This window comes from Chiloscyllium plagiosum, unplaced genomic scaffold (genome assembly GCF_037043375.1).
Source record: "Chiloscyllium plagiosum isolate Xiang-an unplaced genomic scaffold, Cpla_swu_hap1 HiC_scaffold_4, whole genome shotgun sequence".
Taxonomy (NCBI): domain Eukaryota; kingdom Metazoa; phylum Chordata; class Chondrichthyes; order Orectolobiformes; family Hemiscylliidae; genus Chiloscyllium; species Chiloscyllium plagiosum.
The window spans coordinates 121,172,257-121,194,078 of record NW_028270142.1 but is presented as its reverse complement, the minus strand read 5'-3'; positions in this window follow the sequence as shown (position 1 = coordinate 121,194,078).

The following is a 21,822-nucleotide window of genomic DNA, read 5'->3' as shown; positions in this document are numbered from 1 at the left end:
TCAATATGAAAGATGGTTACTGGCAAATGAAACTGGAAGCATGCAACATTATTCTAGTTACATTCTGGATGTCATTCGGGAGCTACAGATGGTTACGCATGCCATGTAAACAAATATCAAATGCAAAGAGCATAAGGTAATTAGGGATCTCCCTGGAATGGAAGCTATTGTGAATTATGTGCTCGTCTACACAGATGGAGAATGATGGGAAAAAAATCTATCATCAGAATCATGTGCAACTGTCAGACACAGTTTGCCAGATGACCTGAAGTGGAACAAGAAAAAGATTCATTTGGAGAAGGCTGAAGTCCATTATATAGTCTATGTACTGACGCCAAAAGGACTTTAATCAGATACTGACAAGATGAGAAATATAATAAAGACACAGTGACCAATAGATGTGAAGGCAGTGCAATAATTTGTTGGATACATGAGTGCTTAGCAAAGCTCTTGCCTAATTTGTCATTAGTGTATGAACCTCTGCACAAGTTTCACTGCGAAGAATGCAAGGTGGCATTTAGGCACAGGGCAAGAAGCAACCTACATATGAAAACAATGTTAGCTTTGAGGTACTGTGAAAGTTAATAATGAAATCATTTTGTTGTGTGCTGCCTGGAACTTGGAGTAACCTTCATGCAGCAAGGACAACCAATTGTATTTACCTCCAAGGCATGAATGCAAACTACTTGTCTCTACTCAGATATAAATGATTATTATAAGTGTTTTTTGGCATTTTAATCAGTATCACTTTTGGGGAGGCAAAGTGACAGTAAAACTTCAAAGTGTCTTCCTAAAACTACTCGACCTAATCCAAAGCATCTTGAATGATCAACTACACCTACTGAATGCAAAGAACACAGTCCAGTCCAAAGAATGATACTACACTGCACCCAAACTGCTCTCTCAGCTAGAAATGGGCTGAAGCCAGAAATAGTAACAGGCTTGAGAGATAAAGTCAAGGCAAAACAACTGAGCTAAACTTTGATGAAGCTGCCATGTCATTTCCAGAGCTGAGCATTGGAGAGCAAGTCAGATAATATTCAACAATCTCAAGAAAAGTCAGCCCATGTGACAAATTGGGCTGACTTGGACAGCTCAAAGTATGCATTGGTTGTGACTGATCAGATACATTGTCGTGATGGTGGACTTTAATGTTAAACCAGAGAAGCTGTGTAGTCACTGCAGACAGAAAATCTGAAAGAAATGACTGCTCCTTCCTGCACAGGGAGCAGAATAATCAGAGGTCTACTGTTCCCCAGAAATAGAAATGAATCAGCAATAACACTTGCTATGGCAATAGTGCTCACCACAGGAGTGACTTCCTAGGAGGAGGAATATCATCCTTCGAATGAGCAGATAGAGCAACAGCCAAAACCATATGCCATGCAGATCATTAGGAGATATGCATAATACAAAGATTATATACACATTGCTTGAGTAGAGACTGATGAACATTGATTTAGTCAGAGTTAAGAATCTTTTTTAGTCAATGAATGATAATTTTCATTGCGGCCATGTACATCGAATAACTAGTGGAACTTTAATTGCAAATGATAGAGCATTTTTTTAATGACAGTGGAATGCTGGGATAAATGAAATTGTACTTGGTGTGCTGAGTGCCTTGCCAAAGTCATATGACCTCAACTAATGTTGGGAAGGACTTTTGAGTACAGTCTGTGGTAGACATTAATGTGCATCATTTGTAACAGCTGTTCTCACTTTGTAAAACTATTTTATGTTGTGTCCGCTTGAAGGAGATTTAGTCATGTGATGTGTCATAGTTGTCAAAACCAACACAGTCAGTGGCTGAATTGATGGACAACAGGCCCTTTGAGGGGAGGTGATGACCCACTGGTGATAATGCTAAACTATTAATCCAGAGACCCAAGTAACATCTTGGAGATCTGTATTCAAATCTTGTCATGATGTGTGATGGAATTTGGATTTAATTTTCTTAAATATCTACAATTAAGAGATTAAGAATGGCCACGAAACCATTGTCAATTGCTGGGGAAAAAACCCACCCATTTCACTGATGTCCATTAATGGCATCCTTACCTGGTATGGTCTACTTGTGACTTCAGAGCATCACCAATTAGGGGTGTGCAATAAATGCTGACCAAGCCAGTGAAGTCAATGTCAGTGTAGAGGTACTACAAACTCAATGATATGGCAACACATTTTGCCATGTGCTGCCACAAGTGAATGACTTAAGAAAAAAACATTCATCCACTGAGACAGTGATTTGAGGCTCGGACCTCATATTATGCAGTCAAAATGTTTGCCATCTTAGCAACTAATTCCCTGGGAGCTTGTTTATTCTGTTCATCATAGTATCTGCTGTTATTTGATGTACTTTTTAAATACAGTAGAACCCCTGTATCCACGGATTTGGTTTCCGTGGTTTCAGTTATTCGCAATTTACCGCGGCCGGAAAATATTACATGGAACATTCCAGAAATTACTTCCCCGGCAGCAGCCGAAATTAATTCCCCATTTAAGTGATAGGGTTTGCTACTATCTGTGGTTTTGGGCATCTGCGATAGGTCTTGCAATGTATCACCTGCAGATATGAGTGGGGAGGGAGGGGAGCACCTGTACTTCAATCCCATCCACTTTATAATAATCTGTTTTAGATATTTTCAACCTGTTCAGATGTTATGGTACACCTCCGGAGTAAGTAAGACCTGAAACTGCACCTGCCTGGCTCAGAGGTAGGGATGTTACTACTCCATCACAAGAGCTCACCCAAAAACCTGTTATAGATATTTTCAATTAGCCCATTCAGAAATGTTATTACACACCTCCAGCCAAGGTGGGCTTTGAACCCTGGCCCACACAAATATCTGTTCTATGTTGGGAAGAATTTTAAAGAGAGACTGATTCCAAGCTGGCCGTGTCACATGTTTAATGACCTCACCATGCAATAGGCATGCTCACAGCAAGAATACATTAAAAGAATCAAGTCATGTGATGAGCTATTTATGGATACACAATCTATTCGGCTTCAAAACAAATAACCAGATCTGTGAATATTCACACTTTTTAAAATAAGAATCTTTTAAACTATGTCTATAATTCAAGTCTAAAAACTGGATAATATCTTCTGTGTGAGATCCGCAGTAACTTCTGCTGAATGGTTACATGGAGAGGTCAAATGGCTGATTTCTTGGAGGTCTCAGATTTGTTTGTTTTTTTTTAAGTTGATAAATGTTGTTGACTTATATTTTGATTCGGTGGTTTTCATTTCTATTTCCTGCTTTGCCATCTGTTAATGGCCAGTTTGCCTTGAAGTGAAAAACTGAAAAGCTGAGCTTCCAACTCACTATCCTCTTCATCACTAAGGCTGCTAACTTTCCCTGACTTCAAAACGATTTTGGTCCATCTGCTGCTGAAACCTCCATGCTCTTGTTACCTCGAGATATGGATATTCCAACACTTGCTTGGCTAAACCCCAATCTCCAATCATCATCATCCAATGCTCTGTTTCCTGTTGTTTTCTCAGTCTAGTTCTTGGGCATATTATTTGAAAAAGCACATAGGTGCTGCATTGCCTTTCTTAATGTCACATTAAACAAAATCCCTGACTCCATTTACAATGGGATTTATTAGGTCCTGTGAGACTATTTAAAGCTTAGTGCTCTTTGTGCTCTTTTCAATATTCATCGTTAAGTCAGTACCATCAAATGCATTAACTGCTGAGTTATTTTGATTCTTTTTGTAAGCTCTTGGCAAGATCAAAATTTGATGGCATCTTAGTCTAAATAACAATAATGATTACTCTGCAAAAGAAGCCAATTGGCTGACAAACACCTCACTATGCCTTGGAGCTTGCTTGGCTGACAGGTAGTCAAGATTGAACAGAAATTTTCTCCTTTAGTTATTAGGAAGGCTGAAATTACTGGACTGCATTTAATAGTTATGCAGGACAGCCGATTGCTGCAGTCATTTCTAGATGCACTAACATGATGAATAAAAGAGAGTCAGGCATCCGTTTGATCATTATTTAGCTTCCTAGGCATTCAAAGTCAGGAGCTCACCTCTTGCTGATCAATCTGGGGTCTGTAGCTCTTCAGTAACAACAGCATCGCTTGGAACCACTGCTAACACTGCATTGGGTTCAAGATCACAAGCAGCCTGTTCGCCCAGAGGAATTGCAGAAGGGTGTCATTCTCACTGTTAATTGTAATGATATCTGGTTATAAATTTGGCTTGCTTGAAAGATGCATGATTAATTAGGAAGGATGCATACAGATATGGAAACCATTTAAAAAGATATAGGTCCCGATGGGCATTAACGACAAAAACCCAGAAAGGTCCACTCTTAAATTACAATATAGTTAGGAGGGAACATGGAAAAACATACATGGTATTGATGAAGTGCAGGTAAAATAAAAAGTATAAACTATTGTATAAACTATAGTATAGAAAATGTCTATAAAGTGATATAACAACATCATATTTAGGTGTGAAAATAACATTAATTACAGGATAAATAGTGGAACTGTCCAATTGATTATTTTTCCTTATATCCAGAAGTGCTGTCACACAACTGAATTTTTTTTTTCTCCATCACCAAATCAGTGGCATTTCTCTTTCATCTATTAACTACTACTATAAATCAGCCATGTTTCCAACTGATTAATTTACTTTAAGGACAATGCAAACCATCAAAGGTGGGGGAGACGTAGGGTGAGGCAGAGGGGGCTAATCAAAATGGACTTGGAAAGGGAGACTGTTCAATTGATAAGAGATGGCAAAAATAATGGAATACCATGTGAAACCAGCAGGAGAAAATGCTCCTAAAGACAGAGAAATGAAACATTTTCATTGATATACATTTAACTAAAGATTCTTTTAAGCTTGCATGAATAAGGGAGAGATGAAAGAGTTCTTCATGTAAGAATATGAAAGATCACAAATGAATTGATTAGACAAAAAATCAACTTCATAGAATATTCAATAGATAATTATGGGATAATATTGAATAATACTGTATCACATGAAAGTGTGAGAAGGCTACACAGAGGGCTGACAGCCACATTTGCAAAGTAGAAATAATAGGAATAATATAAAAATAAAAACTTTTCATCATACTTTCAGAAGTATTAGAAACTCTTAGTTAATACATCTCAAAAGATATTTTCTCCCAACAGCAGTGAATATCTTACTCGGGACTTTAAGGTAAAAGTTTAATTTAAATATTTGAACATTACATTCTTAGTTGTTGTTAGATATTCTGTTCTTCAATATTCTTGAAAAGTTATAAATAACATCAAATTGGATTCTATTAAATTTCCTCTTGAACATTTTGATTTTTTTAAGCATAACTGTATACTTATCAACTTAAAGAGTATTTACCAATTTCTGTTAATAAATAACATTAAAATGAGTAAATCTTAAGTTTTTCTGTTACAACTGAATAAGTCCTACTCTTTGTATACTTCCAAAGTGGGCATGAGTTTTGATGGGAGAAATCCCAGACCCTTGAAAGTCTGGGATGTTGATAGCATAACTAAGGCTCATTAAAGTTAAGCAGGTAACTGGAGGAAAGTAATATTTCTGGGCAGATTTTACCTGTGTGAATGGTTTTGTCAGTCCTATAGAACCAAGACTGAGAATTTATGGGATTGACTAGCTTGAACTCAGTGAACAGACATATTAGGAATAAATTCTCATCAAAATAAGATTTAAAAATTATAAATCACTTCACAGGTCAGGCAAACTTTATAGATGGATTTAAAACATTGGGTATATCTTTCTTTGGAGAAGATTCTTGCTGTTGGCTGAACCCTCCATTGAGCAGAAATTTCTGATTTTGATGAATCCTTCTGAATAAGCAGGGTATGTTTGGAAGCTAATACACAAGAATTAATTTCCATCTGCCCAAACCCCCAACACCACAGGTGATGGCTAACCAAGACCTTAATTGATCTTTTGAGGTCTTCAATTGGCTTGTTAGTGCAAGGTTGCCTTCAACTCTTTCCACCCTGGATGAGAAGGCAAAAGGTTCTCAATCCTATACTTTCCCCTTTCTATTATATGGCCCTCTCCCATTTCCCAACCCTTCCCTCCCGTGATGGTGGGTGGCATTAAACCCCCTCTTTGTCTTTGGACATGCCTGAAAACTCTGTTTCTAGCCACCAAGTCCTTTGCCAATGTCTGAGGTAGAACCAATCTGTTTACAGCCTCAAATAAAAAGAAAATATTGCAGATACTGAAAATTTGAAACTCAACAGGTCTGGCAGCATCTGTGGAGAGAGAAACAAAGTTAAGTTTTCAATTCCAATATGACTCTTCTTCAGAATTGAAAATTCAGTCAAGAAGTAACTTTGTATTCAACAGTGTTAAGCTTCACAGTTGTTCTTGGAATGTTCTCATCAAGGCAAGTGAAGAGTATTCTATCACACTCCTAAATTATGTATTGTAGATAATGGAGTACATCATTCAAGGAACACACTTGAGAGATTGGAGGTCAAAGGGTTGCTGTAATTCTGAGCCTCTGGTCTGCTCTTGTAGACAGCATTTAAATGGCTAGTCCACTTCAGTTTCTGTTCAATGGTAATCCCAGGGTGTTGATAGCGTGGGATTCACCAGTAGTAATTCAGTTGGATATTAAAGGGTTAGAATCACTATTGATGGTGATGGTCACTGCTGGGCACTTGTCAGCCCAAGTTTTGATATACACAAGTTTGTTACATAGAGACATGGATTGCTTTCGTATCTGAGGTGTTGCAAATGGTACTGAACATTGTTCATCAATGATTGCACATCACCACCTCAGATATTGTACTGGAAGGAAGGTCATTGATGAAGCAGTGGATAATGGTTGGGCCTATGGTACTACCCTGAGGAACTCCTCCAGAAGTCCTGAAGTTGAGATGGTTGACCTCCAGCAAGCACAACTATTTTCCTTGCTATGACTTCAACCAATGTTATATTTTCCCCCAGACTCCTATTGACCAGAGTTTTGCTACTGCCCTTATACACCATGCTCAGTCAAATGCTGCCTCAGTGTTAATGGCTGACAGTCACTCTTACATCACTTTGGGAATTCAGCCCTTTTGTCCATAGTCCTTATTACAGTCCTCATGGCTGTAATAAGGTCAGGAGCTGAGTAGTCCTGACAGAGCATCAGTGAAAAGTTATTCCTTTGTAAGTCCCTTTTAAAAGTTATCAGTCTCTATAATGATAACATGTTGGACTTTTGTCAAATATGCTATATAAATGCAACTCTGTTGTTTAACACTTGTGAGGTGCAATGCAAATACAAGCTATTTCATGCCATCTGTTCAGCTGCAATTTATTGCAGTCTTAAGAGTAGGGAATTTGAGCCAATTGAGTGTAAATGTGACTCATTTTTTCATAGCAACAGTTTTTCATGAAATGCGGGTGACAAAATATGTATTTGCCAAAAATTTCGAAGTGTATCTTTCCATCCATACACATAAAATTCCACCATTGTGACATTGGGGCCAACAATTTTTAGAAACATTTCTATATAAAAACGCATGAGAAGTCATTTTGTTTTGGCCAATACTGCGAAAATCTGTTCAAAGTACATCATTCAAGGAACACACTAAATTTCTGGTATATTTTCCACAACAAAACAAAACTTTACAAAATGCCCAATTTCAGCAGCCCATAAGTGTAGATATGCCACAATGTATTCTGTCATTAAGCTGCATTGGAAAGTTGAGATTTATTTACATTTGTGACATTTTCTTCATCAGCTGATGCTACCTATCGTCTTCTGAAATTATTTACTCTTCATTTCAGTTTGAATGGGACACCAATGCTAGAAAGGGAAGAATGCATGTCTGTGTGGAGCAGAAATCAGAATATACTGCTTATATATCTTGTAATCTGTACTCAAGACTAGCCCAGGAAGTTCACAACCTGTCCCAGATGTGTGGGAGAGAAACAGGAGCAAAAGAGACAAATGTTCCAGCTTAAGTGTCCCACTTATATTACTTCAGAATCTGTGGCCTGTTAGTTCCTCCATGGATTTAGAGAAAAACACAAGTGCACAAATAGATAGTGCAATCCTTACATTTGTTTATATGTACACTTGAAATCTGGAGTAAAACATTGTTATAACTAAACCATGATTGTGTGTAGAAATTTAATTGTGATAGCCACTTATGAAATAAATGTAGTGTTTTTGAATGTGTGTTGGATTGAAGGGAATAATATTTTAAAATTAACAACTGCCTAAATATATTCGTGTAACAGCAAAAGTGTAATTAACCCATCTTTTTGACTAAAAAAGGATATCAGTTCCAGTCTTATGTAATTTTGCAGCTGGAGAGGAGCATATTTCAACATCATGCCTGTTCTAGCTCTTTAGAATGCTTATTTAGACTTCGTTCCTTTGGTGGTGTATGGGACAATGGGCAGCAAGACTGTGTAAATGACCCCATCATAAATCAATCATAATCACTTTCGGCTCTATTCTATTGCAGGTTCCACTCTTGAAGGTTCTTCTTAAATCTACTTCCCCAGGTCTTCATTGACCAGATTAATCAACTTCCTCCATCTTGTGGTTTCAATTCTTCCGCCATTCAAAGTAGGTGCATGTATGGGAGGAAAAATACACATCCTGTCAGATTCAGTTTTCTCTCTTTCATGATATTCCATGAATGCCTCTGAGCAATCCTTGTAGCACATCTTTGTCTGTGTTGTTGTTTCTCCAAATAATGTCCAGAATATCAAGTAGGCAACACTGGTGACATAGCAACCCAATTAATCCCATCCCCTAACATGAAACATTGTACAAAACCATAGGTAAGAAACATAAATCAGCCATTCAGTCGATCAAGTCTGTTCCACCATTCATTTGGTTCATCTGACATTCCTCATGCCCACTTACCTGCCTTTTCTACATAACCCTTGACTCTCCTCTGATTAAGAATCTATTACAGCTTTAAATATCCACAAAGACTCTTGCTCCACAGCTCCCATGGCAAGGAGTTTAAAGACTCACAACCCTTTGAGAGAAGAAATCCCTCCTCATGTCAGTCTTCAACTGATGTCTCTTTAGTCTGAGACTATTTGCTTTAGTCCTCAGCTCTCTCATGAGATGAAACACTCTCTCAGCATTTATCTTGTTAAGTCCCTTAAGAATCCTATATGTTTCATTGAGATCACCTCCCATTATTCCAAACTCCAGTGAGCAGAGTCCCAAACATGTGAAACTTTGCTCCTAAGACTGGGGATCATTGTCGTGAATCCTTTCTGAACTGCCTCCAACAAAATACTATCTTTCCTCAGATAAGGGGACCAAACTGCTCACTGTACTTCAGATGTGGTCACACTAGCACCTTGTACAGTTGTAGTGAAACTTTCCTACCCATTCTGCAACTCCCTTGAAATAAGGAATAACATTACATTTACCTTCCTGATTACCTGCTATACCTGTCTGCCAGCTTTCTGTCTTCCATGCACAAGTACCCCCAAATCCCTTTGTGTTGCAGCTTTCTGCATTTTTTCTCCATTTAAATAATATGCTGTTCTTTTGCTCTCTCTTCCAAAATTAATAAATTCACTTTTTCCCACATATTTTTATCTAATTCTGGTCTCCAAAATATCCATAATTTCAACCACTACATCATCTATCAACATACCTTCCTCTGCCAAAGCCATAAGCTCTGCAGCTCACTCCCTAAATATGTTCTTCTCTTTCACACAAAACCAGAAATGGCTGGAGAAACTCAGCAGGTCTAGCAACAACTGTGAAGCGAGAAGAAAGTTAACATTTCGAGTCCACTGTCATTTCTTCAGAACTCCTTCTCTCTACCTCACTTTCCTCTGTTAAGATGCTGCTCTAGTCCTGGCTCCTTGACGAAGAAATCTGTCCAAGTAACTCCTTATTTGACTTGGTGTCAAACTTTGATCTATATTGCCCATTGCAAGCAGCTTGGCACACTTCTACTTCCTTAATGATACTATATAAAGACGGATTGTTGCTATTATTTCCAAGATACTCATCTCTGTCATTCCAGAAATTCTTCACACAAAGGCTCTAATACTCTCCATAAAGAATGGTGGCCTGAATTGGTTACAGCAGTTTAACTAAGGCCCATGCTGGGATTTATAAAAGGTTTAGCACAGCTTTTCTTAAAAAACAATTTGTAATGTATGCGTGTATAAAATTCCCTAGATCATTGATGTTTAACGTGATCAACACAACCTGCTACTATCAAAGATTTGTGTATTTGATCTCCCTGGTCTTTTTGTTTCTGCACTGCCTTTGAAACTGTGCCATTTACATTTGTTGTGAAGCTGAAGAAGAAACCAGTGAGGTAGTATTATGTGATGTCACTCACTGTAAAGTCTCAACTATATCTCATATATAATGAATCATACAGGTGAAAATGGCAGCCATTTTTCAAAGAGCAATATTCCGAGACAGAATGGAGATGATTAAGATGTTATCTTGTTTTTGATGATTTGGTTGAGAAGGAAACAGAACCCAAGAAAATAATCTGTTGTTTTTTTGAGTCATGATATGGGATCTTTAACGTCAACTTGATCCAGAAAACAAGCAGGCAAGACGTAGGTCTAATGTCGCACCCACCACACAGTATTGTAATGGCTTGTCAGCTCAGTTCTCAAGTGTGGCTGAGTTCTGAATCATGACTTTAATTGTATTGGTAATGGTACAAGTGACCTGGAAAGACATGAAAGTGGATACACGATGTTTGTTTGGCAGCACTGATCCCTCACTTCAATGCGCAGCAAAATTTACCCTAAAGGCTGGAAATTGGCCAAGGTTTTCTGGCTGCATATTAGACAAACAAAATTGGGATGTTTATATCTACTGCTGATAGTTTAATTGCAATTTATGTCCTTTGTAATGACAAATTCTCAGTCATTTAGACCACTGGGGCTTACATAAAAAAAATTGTATTGTTGACATCAGTGCCATTTTTCCTTCCATAAGTAAAAGGGCATAAATCAAGCATGACAGCTAATGGTGGTAACACAATGTCATCAGTGTTATATCCCTTTTAATCAATGGATATTATCGACATTTTCAAAGTCATTTCTGGATACAGTGTTATAATTCACTGCAGTGAATTCTTGCATTGACAGTAATGAAATTACTGTTCCACCAAAGCCCACAGAATGACTGTAAAATATTGCTCTGATGACAGGGCATTATGAAAGTTCCTTTTGCTCTTGTAAAAGGCCCATTATTCATGATCTCTGCAGGTGGGAGTGAGCTATCATAGTCCTTCCTATAAGTGAAACATCATGTGTAATGTACAATCAATAGCACTATATTTTACATAATTCATTGATGGCCCTTGTTGGGTTTTGTTTGCAGTTTTCAAATGTATCTTGCACACTAGTTACATTGATAGAATATTAATATCTCCATTTTAACTTATTATTCTTTCACTATAGTTGCTTTATTCTGAGCTCCCTCTCCCTCAAATGCCTAAACGCTGCATATGACTCAGATGGAGTTCCATTCACTCATTGCCACTGTGTTTATTGATTATTGATTTTGATTTGCCTATACTTCAGTATTAGAATTCTCACTCAGTTCTCAGATACCTTCATGACTTCACCCCTCTGTACTCCAAACTCTCTTTCAGTCCTATAACCCTTCCAGACCACTCCCACTACTTATCCAATTTTGGTTTTTTAGTTCATGGGCTGATCTCTATTGTTTCATGCTGGGTGGCCTTGTAGCCTAAGCTCTGTTCTCGAATGTCCTGTCTAAATCTCTTGACAATCTCTCTCTCTGCTCACTTAAGAGGTTCCTTAAAACCTACCTCCAGCTATCCTAATGATAACTTATGTAGCTTGGTTTCTATTTTTAAAAAAAGTCAGGTGAAGGGCCTTAGACATTTTAAAACTGCAATAGAAATGCAAATATAACATATGAGCATATGAATTTGGAGCAGGTGTAGGCCATTTGGCCCTTTCAAGACTGTCCACCATTCAATAAGATTGTGGCTGAACTTAAAATGGTCTCAGTTCCATTTTCCTCCTCACCTCTGATACATTTTGACTCACTTGCTTTATTCAAGAATTTACGTACCTCTGCCTTAAGAATATTCAATGATCCTGTCTTCTCTTACCAAAGACTAATTCCTCTGACAGAAAGATTTTCTCCTGAACTCCATTTTCAATAGGTGACCCTTTATTTTGAAATATTTTAGTCTCACCTAAAAGGGGAAACAACCTCTTAGCATTAAGTATTAGCATGCAATCCAGATAAAGATAATATACCCGTACATTACTTTGACTTTAGTTGTAAGCAAGCTTTTAGCCAATCTGTGAATAATTTGCTTTTCTGATTTTGCTTGTTACTTTAGGTTTTAAGATCTGATATTCTGCTAAATCTTACTGTCTTTTTTACATGCTTTGGGATGATTGTGTGATTTGTTTTGTAGCTATTAGTAGGCAGTTATATGTATTTCTACATTTTAAAAATGCTTGTTAAACTATTTCTACATCTTAGCTTGAATGAGGATTATACCAGCTCTTCACTCCTTCACTCATTGAACCTGACTGATTTATTACTTACTTATAGTGAGCATTACACAGTCAACCATTTATTTATTGAATTGGCAATACCAACTCCTTTTTAAATTAAGGCCTGTTATAACCAGCTCAGGGGTAGGATGGGTAAACTTGATCATTGAAGTGTGAAGGTAAGCCCAGCAACTACAGACCAGTCAGTTTGACGTTGGCTTTTAGAAACAATAATTTAGAACAAAATTGGAATTGTGCAGATGAAATGTTGCAGATGAAAAAAAACAACACAGTCTCTCATGACATATGTATTAGATAATATCATATACTTTCAATTCATTTCAGAATATAAATCTTGCCAAAATAAAAAAAGTAGGGAATTTTCAGTCTAAACAATTAATAAAAATCTCTTTTGGATATTGTTTTCACTAATTACAGAACAATTTAGTTGTTCATAATGAACTGCTTTTCTGCATATGATTCTGATAAATATTAGTCACATTGTCTTAAAGAAAATGCTGAAGAGTATTACATGTAGTGTGTATGCTGAGAGATGTATAGCCAATTAATTCTTTTAATTAATTAGTTAACTTACTATCCTAAGGCTAAGTGAGAGCCAGCACCCTGCTGGCTGGCAGAAGAATATCTTTATAAAACACTGCAGCCATCAGTGTCTTTGGATTAATCACAGCTAGATTTCATAAGGAAACCCCAGCTACATTCAGTGGTATGTTGTTGTCATGCAGTTATGACAAGACTTCAACAAAAATGTATTAGATAATCATAGTCAGCTAGACTGGGATTATCTCATTGCTCCATTAACTGTTGATTAATTCTGTCTCGTGATGTGTAGTAAATGGAAGCCTTTCATATAAAGGAAAGAAAAAGCAGTACATGCTGGACAGTGTAAATAAAAACAGAAAACTTTGGGTACAGAACAGGAAAGGTACACACATAGTTCTTGGAAAGTGTTGCATACGGTGAGAAAAGAAATACATTCAGGTTTCAAATAGGGCCTTATCAGAATGGATATAATGTTATAATTGAAATGACTTCTGCTTCAGAGTCTGGCTGACCTGCTACTAGAACTAGTAACTGTTGTGCCACGATAAATAGCACATTTTGGAAACAACCTATTCCCCATTGACAATTCTTCATTTTGAAATGTGTGCACAATTTTACAGTTATTTTCCAATTTAAGAGCAAAACTCAGCCAATCCTCTAACAACACTGTAATGGGGTCATTCATGATAGTTCAGGAGTTGGATCCCTGAGCTCAATTTTCCAACTTGCTTCCTTTTTTCAAAATTATTTTATCAAATGTGGGCAATATTGATAAGGCAGTAACTAATGCTTATCTCTGGGCTCTCCTGATGGACAGAGTCAAACATCTAATCTCAAACTCTAAATCCTGCCAATGACCAGAAAGGCCAGTTTCCTGTGTGCAGTGAGGCTGCATGTGCTGCTGTTCCTTATGCCTTTTCTGTTCAGCAGCAGGAGCATCAGTATAGTTTTAAAAATCTCAAGAATGTCAGTGTTAAGTATCTGGAGAATTACAGATACAGGGAGTAGAGGTTAAGAGAGGGTGTGGCGATGAGAAGTGGGGTGGCAATATAACAAAGTAGTTACTGGGGATGAGTAAGTGATATTTAGTGATCCTAAGATTTCAGCCAATCTGTTTAATGTCTGATGTGTAGAAACCTTCAACCAAACCTTGTCTAAATTAAATGATTACTGTCTCCTTAACAGGAGTCACTTCTGAAGCTGTCTTCCAAGTTGGAAAGACTTGATGGAGAGAGTTTTTGCTGTTGACTGGTGTGCATACTATTCACAGCAAAGAAAAAGAAAGACAGAAAGAAAGAAAAAAAAAACAGGCTGTGTAATTCTGGAACTCTTTGCTTTTGAAGTTGATAGGACATCAGGTAATTGAATATTTTTAAAGGTGAAGGCAGATAGATTCTTGTAAGTCAAAGGAATATAAAGTCACTGAGAGTGGACAGGAATATGGAATTTCAATCACAGTTAGATCAGCAACAACCTCCTTGAATGGAGTAGCAGACTCTAATTGACCACATTGAGGTCCCAAATTTGTACAATTGTGTTACCTAGCACAGTTAGAAGTGGGATTCATCATAATCCAAGGTTCACGGGCTAAAGACCCAGACTGGATGACTTTTACAAAAAAATTCAAAGCAGTGAAGAAAGATATATTAAGCAGCTGTTTATTTCCAAAAGAAAACATACATTAAGGTCATTGCACAAAAGGTATGGCAATCCACAATTGTCTAACTATCTGCAAGAAAGTAACAATGAAGCAATATTGAAACAAGACATTAAAACAAATTACTGTCAGTAATTTTACCACAACAGGAAGCTGACACTGATATGTACATGTGCAGGAAGTGCTCACATTTGCCTTGCAGCATGACAGTGGAGTCAGCTGTCAATCAGATTGGCTGAAGCTATCATACTCCTTATCTCTGAAACCCATGAATGAAGTGGTTTCACACCAAATAAAACACATGTTTTTCTTTCTGGAATCTACTGAATACCTGAATTCATGCCTTATTATTGTAGGATTTGACCTCATGACATCTGAGTGGAGAGTCATTATTGTCAGATACCTTAACAGTGATCAAATGTTCAAGATTTTAGCACCACACTTCAATCATTGGATCCTTGAAAGCAGAGTTGCATAAATTTTCTTTAAAGTAACAGATGGTCAGAAGGTAAAGCACAGAAGTATCTAAGTTGACCTGCTGATCTCTGTGTTCATGTTGATATATATAAGCTGGCCCCATTGAAAATAATTTCAGAATTAGATATACCTCAGACCATATGTTATTCCATCTGAAAGCTTTAAAATATTACTGTTTTTAAACAATCGTCATCAGAAATCACACACTCGTGAGCAAGATTGTCCACTTAGGAAATTTTAATCAGTGAAAATAAGAATCCATGATTTGCTGAGGAGAATAATGTTAATGATTATATAGAACATTTCTGCAAGTGCATTGACTCAAGACATGCTTACTTTTTTTCCAGGCGACAACAGAAGTTTCCCTTAAAAGCAGAATCACAAAAGAACTTTATCAATATCAAGAAGCAATGCATTTATTCAAAAGAAAACAACCCAGGAAAGTTGCATGTTTCAAAACTCAGCCCAAACTGTGACCTGGTTTATTCAACACTGCCAGAGTATAACAGGCTCTAAAATTGACTCTGCTATTCTATACACATTAATGGTATTAGTATTTGATTTCAATGCATTTAAATTGACTATTTTAAAAGGTTTAAGAGTCATGATTCAATTTTTAATTTGCATTTTAAATAGGATTTATTGGAGTTAAACTATGGTGCGCCTCTAGCGCATGTGCTGTATTGAAAGACCTTGATACCTCACCACCTTCTCTAATCCTGATTTTACAGTGCATGTACATTTGTGAGAATGTCACAGTTCTGCCAATTGAACTTGTTTTTTTTCTCTTATTAAATATATCAAAGATTCAAGTTCTGCAACTGGACAGCTATGTGTTAATTTTGAGCAGGACATACCTGCAGGGGAAAAGTTGTCAGTCTCTCCCTTTTCAATGTGGAAGATTTAAAGCTTGCAAGTTAGATGAAGTGGGTGCAAATAGTTATTATCACAAGCCTATTACTTCTCTAATACTTGATTAGCACTGTAGATTTCTCACGCAAACCTGTTGTCATTGCCATTTCAATACAAGTGGTTACTATTTCAGCTTAAAACTTCAAAGTAAGAAAGAACTAGCATTTGAGAGGTGCTTTCTCATAATCCAAAGAGGAGAGAGAGCATCAATTGAAATTTTCATAAAATGTCATAATTCTTATAATGGACAAAAATACGGCAGCCCTTTTTAACAGCTGTCTCCTATAAATAGGAATGTGTAAAGTGACAAATTGAACAGCTTTCATGATATTGGTCGTGAAATATTGGCCAAGGTACTGGGAGAACTGATTAAAGTGACAAGGGAGAGTGCATTCTATGCAAAGAGTTGGCTCCTCCCAGCCAAGTGGAAACGTTGCTTAGCCAGGTAACTGACTTTAATTTTTCAGAAGAAGAAAGTTTACATCAGCATGAAAGAAAACTTCGGCTCATCTCCATCTCAGAGCTTCTATTCAATTGGAGGCCACTGCTAGTGTTTCAGTTAGAGCAGGACATGGTGTTCAACGATGGAGCTTGACACTGGGGATGGGGGTCATGAAGGGTGATGGTGGATGTGAGGATGAAAAGCCATGGAAGGTGAGGATCCTCGGGTTGGTGTGAAGGACCAGCAAGGGGCGTTCCCCTTACATTGTCCAACAACCTACAGGGTTAAACCTGGTAGACTGAAATCAAATGCAGGTCTCTCCTCCATCTGTTTGTCAGAGCAGCAGCATGTTATTGTTACTAATCAGACATTAATTCCCCACTTACAGGCCTAAGTTAGACCACAGATGGGCAACACTTCACCCACCTCACAAATTTTAGATGGGGCAAGGATGGAGAGACTGATAATTAATATGCATCAAAGGCACCGTAATTTGTTTGTTCATCTGTCTTTTCATGGTAAAAGTCAGCCCAAGATCTGTAACAATGACAGTGGGGGCAGAGAGTATAGATAGTATCTTGATTTAGCATTTAATTTGAAAGTTAGAACCTCAACAGTATTTTACAGGCGCGTCCGTAACATTTTACCTTTCTAAGGGTCTTGAAGCCATTTGGCTAAGAGCCATAAGTATGAAACATAAGTAGTTTACATTCAGTTGCTTCATTGGAGAACAATCTGACTTTCAGAAGAGGATTTTCAGCTGTATATGGAAGTGGAAATGGAAGTAAGGGGGTATATAATTCTGTGCTATGGGCCAGCATGCTGCTTTGTTGGTTCCATCCATTTCTGAGCATCTCCTGGTGGCTGGATTGGGTTGTGGTGTGGAGCATTGGATTGTTTTGTAAATATCTTCAGAAGACATTTGACAAGTTAGCATATGAAAAGGTTATTACACAAATAACGAGTTTATAGGATAGAGGTTTATTACAATAGAATGGATAGAAGATTGGCAACCAAACAGAGTAAGAAATAAAAGAGTTGGTGGTGTAGTCATATTTCAGTAAATGTGTAAACTAGATGAGCTGAGCATACGTGTTCAAATCCCAGTTTGATAAATTGAATTTGAATTTTCACAATTTTAAAATAATTGTGGAACTGAAGAGCTGGCCGAGTGGTGACAATGTAACCACTATCAAATGTTGTTAATAATCTATCTTGTTTACTTCTTTGTGGGACGGAATGTGTCATTCATACCTGGCCTGGCCATGCGACTACAGACATACAGTGATGTTGTTCACTTTCAGATGTGTTCTTGGCATTTAGAGGTGGACAATAAATGTTAGCCTATCCAGAATTGTTTACATCCCATAAAATGGGTCTTCCTTGGATTGACAGGTTTGTGACAAGTGGGGTCCAATCTTTTTATCAGGTCATCAAAATGTTACAGTTTATATTAATGACTTGATTGAGGGGAACAAAGGCATTGTGGCTAACTTTGCAGATGACACAAAGACAAGTAGGGAAAAAAAATAGTAATAATAAGTCTGCAGAGACAGACTAAATGCAACCCACAATTTAACAATGGCCAAGCTCTCTTCCCATAATCACTCTAATGCCATTAAACCATATGTTGGGTGACTACAATACTTCTAACAAATAATAGGTTAACAACTCAAGTTCTCTCTTATATGACCATATACCAATCTATAAAAGTACTACGCATAAAGGTGGATAAATCTCCTATGAGTCTATGACCACGTGTTTCATGACTATCATGATGCCATGTATGACCAGATTTCCTTTGCTGTTTTATCCAGCTGGCCACACCTTGTAACAATAGCTGATTTGCCTAGAAGCTAAAATAATGACAGTGCAGGAAAAGACAGCACCCTAGAAGTGGGTGAATGAAAAGAAGAAATGGAGCTGCCATCATTTGAAGGATTTTTCCTAAAAAAGGTGAGTGTAATCTGAAGGAACACAAGCTCTGTGGCTATCAATACTTGTTCCTGAGGTGCGATTGTCTATTTGATACAATTTGACAGATGTGATCCTAGTTGAGATGAGAGAATTTATGGAATCAGTTATGCTTGAGGGTGGTGCTGAGTGGGAGAATTCAGGTAGGACAAGAGCAGCAAAAAGGTGGGTTGGCAAACTGGAAGATGCAACAAGTGGGAGGATGGCTGTGGGATTGGAAACGTGAGTTGGGAGAGATATTAAGCAAATAAAGGTTGGCAATTCGGGATGAACTGCCATTGTAGGAGTGTAGTGAATTATGAGTGGTTTAAAACGAGATACGTGAAAAAAGATTTCATAGCATCAAAAGAATCATGCAGTATAAAAGAGACCCTTGGCATAACAAAACTATTGTAAATCTACACTTGGCCATATGCTTGGATAACTTTTTCCCATAACTTAATCTTAAAGATACTTATGTTACCTTAATTGTCATCTCCTGCTGTTCTTTGACTTTTACATATCCCTGCTGCTTCTCAGTTAATCTCTTAATAATAATAATAATAATAATAATAATAATGTTTTTAAGTTAACACTATTTTTTAGGGTTAGTCCCTAAAGCTAGACCCTTGACAGATAATTAACTCAACAGTTTCCCATGACATCACTGATTATTTTCTCAGTTCGGTTGTGAGCAGCTGAAATGAGTGAAATGGATGTGTCTCAGGTAGCTGACCCCACTCCCCATTAAGTAGCCTTCCCAAAGTAGGTTCTGTACTTTAGCGAGAAGAGCTTTGGGACATTTAGCTTCAAGGTAGCAAACAGTTTTTTTCTGTAAACATTACAGCTCAAGAATCTAAACCATCCTTAATACATGTTTAATTGTGGGAAAGGGATTTCCATTTAGTATGTTGTTTTTTGGAATATATTAAAATGCCTGACAGGGGATAGTTATACTTCACTGGCTATAAAGCACTTTGTGATGTCCTGAAGTGGTCAAAGGCACTGTATCAGTGTAAGCTTTCTCCAATATATAGACTGAGTTTCTGAAGTGCTCGAGAAGAAAGATGCTGGAGATCAGAGCTGAAAATGTGTTGCTGGAAAAGCGCAGCAGGTCAGTCAGCATCCAAGGAACAGGAGGGTGCTGCTTGACCTGCTGCGCTTTTCCAGCAACACATTTTCATTTCTGAAGTGCTCACAAGGTATAAACATTACAGTAATTTGTTAACTGGGAAGCTAAGTAATATATTTATGTTTTAAGTTAGAATGTGTTGTTTTAATGAGCTTATGCTCCCTGATCATCAAGGTCCACAGGGAGGCCTTAGACAATGTTGACTACTTCCGTTGCCTTGAGAGTATCCTGTCAGCCAAAGCAGCTATTGAAGAAGAGATCCAGTACCACCTCCAGTGTGCTAGCACAGCCTTTTGTTGCTTCTAGAACAAAAATGTTTTCAAGTACAATAATGTTAGATCTGACACCAAACTCATGGTTTACAGAGCTGTCTTTCCCATCCTCCCGACATAACTCTGAGACGTGGGCTGTGTACAGCAGACACCTGAAGGTACTGGAATGGATCCTGCGAATCCACTGGGAAGAAAGATACACCAAGACTAGTGTTTTCAACCAGACCAACATTCCCAGCATTCAGGCAGTGAATAGCCTTCACCGGCTGTAATGCACTTGGCACGCCATCCCCATGACCAATACAAGACTCCCCAAGCAGGTGCTCTACTCCCAGCTTTGAAACAGCAGGCGAGCCCCAGGTGGCCAGAGGAAGCTCTTCAGGGACACCCTCAAGGCCTCACTGGTGAAGTGCGGCATTCCCACAGACACCTGGGAATCACTGGCCCAAGACCATCCAAAATGGAGGAAGAGCATCCGGGAAGTTGTTGAGCACCTCGAGACTTGCTGTCGGGAAAAACGGAAGCCAGGCAAAAACAGCATAAAGGAGCATGCTGCCACACAAATGCCACACCCACACCATCCCATGACCACCTTCTGTCCGAAGAGTAACAGAGCCTGTGGTAGCCACATCAGTCTGGAGAGCCATTTATGGACTCACCCTGAGAATGGAAGAGAGTCATTCTCATATGCGAAGGATTGCCAATGATGATATGATGATGATGATGATGATGATGATGACCATGCATTTTACTTAAACAATCCTTTACTGGCTGAATCGAAAATGAATGTGAATTGTTTTATTTGGGACACATCCACACACATTATTTATTTTGATATTGGTGCATGCAAAGTTCGGTCCAGTCCATGAAAAGAAAATTCAAAAGGAACATTGATCAGAATTTTGTTGTTCAAACCATATCTGATCTATTTAGTTTTTCAAAATATTGCAGCTTCAGTCCATAGAATATTCTGGAAGAACTCTTTTAGCTTACACTTTATCAAGACCCTGGTAGATCTTTGCTTCTTTCCAGTTTCTCGCTATATAATCACATACATCTACACTTTTATGCACCTTGATTATTCATACTGATGTTAATCCCATTCTGCTACAGTTCTGCTGCATTTAACCCAGAACCCTGGGTCTGAAGGCAAAATTCTAGCTATATAATACTATTGATTCTGGAGCTAGAACAGTGCTGAAGTAGGTTGCTTCTTGAAATAAATTCATGTTCTTTATAAAGTTGCTTCAGAAAAATTACATTCGTTTCTATATAGCTGCTCCTACTGAGAAACCCGGGTGCAGTGCAGAGAGGAAAATTAAAGTGGAAGCTGTCTTGCCTGTAATGGAACCAAACCAATTTCTGTCCATTTTTAAATTATGAGAAAACTGAGCAAGGTCCTTTCTGGGAAACTGACTTTACCACTTGCATTTAAGAGTCCCATGCTGTGTGTATCAGACAGGCAGATTGATCAAACTACCTGCCTGATGTCTCCCTGAGGTTAAGATAGACTCCAGTTAGATATAAAACTGCTCACGCCTTCACTGACAACATCACAATGATTAATCCCTGGCTGTGTACCTTATCAAACATTAAGGACATAAGACACACTGACAGTTAACACCATCACTGATAGCACAAAATATAAATGAAAATTTAAACAGTGAATCTTAACAGAAAGCAAGGAATAATTTCAGAGTTATAGAGCAATGTTTATACAATGATTATAAAACCCCTTCACTGTCCAATTTATAATGTTATTGAGCCGCTTAATTAGACCACTATCATGTAATGACTTAATTCATCCTCTTCCTCTTTGCAGCTTAAATAGAATTTGTGATGTACAGGCATTCACCATTGCTTGTTGGACTTTTTCTTAGAACCTATTGCTCATGGCAAGAAAGATACTTCCCATGCCTTT